This window comes from Pongo pygmaeus, chromosome 5, assembly GCF_028885625.2.
Source record: "Pongo pygmaeus isolate AG05252 chromosome 5, NHGRI_mPonPyg2-v2.0_pri, whole genome shotgun sequence".
Taxonomy (NCBI): Eukaryota; Metazoa; Chordata; class Mammalia; order Primates; family Hominidae; genus Pongo; species Pongo pygmaeus.
The window spans coordinates 94,741,785-94,743,447 of record NC_072378.2 but is presented as its reverse complement, the minus strand read 5'-3'; the positions used below and the strand labels follow the sequence as shown (position 1 = coordinate 94,743,447).

At 44.5% G+C, this 1,663-nt stretch overlaps 1 pseudogene; it reads left to right on the top strand.

Moving 5' to 3' along the window:
- Positions 1 to 886: 886 nt before the first annotated feature.
- LOC129039087 (glyceraldehyde-3-phosphate dehydrogenase-like) lies at positions 887 to 1,395 on the top strand (annotated as a pseudogene).
- Positions 1,396 to 1,663: the final 268 nt, after the last annotated feature.

Below are 1,663 nucleotides of genomic sequence, written 5' to 3'. Positions count from 1 at the left end.
TTCCTCTCTTTTTCTGCAGTCCAGATTTTCTCCTTTAGTTTACAGAAAACAGCCTTTTTATTTATGAAGATATACTTCCCCTCATACTTAAATCTTACTGCTGAGACTCACTTTTTCCTAAATCCTAATCCTCAAAAAAAAAAAAAAAAGTCAGTTGGATCCATTTGAGGGCCATTGTCTACATTGTTCTAATCAGTTGTAGCGGGCTGGCAGGAAGTGGCATGGTCACTCCAAGCAGAAATGGAAGTGTGACCCAGCATTTTAGAAAGAACTGCAGGTAACAATTATCACAGAAGGTAATGCAAGCCAGACATAGCACCTTCCCCTCAGTGCCCAGCCCCAAAATGTGTCATCTCTAGGAGCATTTTCATAGCACCATGATCCTGGATCTGTGATCCTTCTCGTTTGACAGAGAGATACATTTCCTCATGCAGTGTCAGCCATGTCCCTGAGATGTGATGGTGAAGGCTCAAGTAAATGGATTTGGCAGTATTGGGTGCCTGGTCATCAGGGCTAACTTCAGCTAAGTAGATATTGTTGCCATCAATGACCCCTTTCTTGGACCTCAACTACATGGTCCACACAGTCCAGTGTGTCAACCCATGGCACAATTCATGGCATAGTCAAGGCTGAAAATAGGAAACTTGTCATGAATTAAATCTCGTTTTCCTCTTCCATGAGTGAAACCCTGCTAATATCAAATAGGGTGATGTTGGTACTGAATATGTTCTGGAGTCCACTGGAATCTTCACTATCTTGGAAAAACCTGGAGCTCACTTGAAAGGTGAAGCCAAAAAGGTCATCTGTGCCCCTTCTGCTGATGCCTTCATGTTTTTGCTGGGCACAGACAATAAGAAGTACGAAAACTTCCTCAAGATTGTCAGTGATGTCTCCTGCATCACCAACTTTTAGCCCCCTGGCTGAGGCTATTCATGACAGCTATGGCATCTTAATGGGACTCATGACCACATTTTGTGCCATCTTTGCCACCCATAAGATCCTGGATGGCCCCTCTGGGGAAATGTGGTGAGATGGCCATGGAGCTGCCCAGAAATTATCCCCTGCATCTACTGGCACTGCCAAGGCTGCAGGCAAGGTCATTCTTGAGCTGAATGGGAAGCTCGCTGGCATGGCCTTTTGTGTTTGCACAATGTGTTGGTTGAAGATCTGACCTGGTGTCTAGAGAAAGCTGGCAAATGTGATGACATCAAGAAGGTGGTGAAACAGCCATTGAAGGGCTCCCTAAAAGGCATTCTTGGCTACACTGAGGACCAGGTCATCTACTATAACTTTAACAGTGACACCTACTTTTCCACATTTGATGCCGGGGCTGTTTTTACCTTCAATGACTGTTTTGTCAAGCTTATATCCCAGTGTGACAATTAATTTGGTTAAAGCAATGGGGTCAATGGGGTGGTAGATTTTTTAGATCACATGGCCTCCAAGGTGGCCTCTGTACCACCAGCACCAGAAGGAGAATAAGAGACTCTCAGCTACTGGAGAGTTTTCACATTCTAACATATTGAAAGTCTCCCTTCCTTGACACCGTTTCCATCTCAGGCCCTCTGAAGAATGGGAGGGGCTTTGGGAGCCCTACCTTGCCATTTGTCATTAATAAAGTACACTGTGTCCAGCCAAACAAACAAAACAAAACAAACCAAAA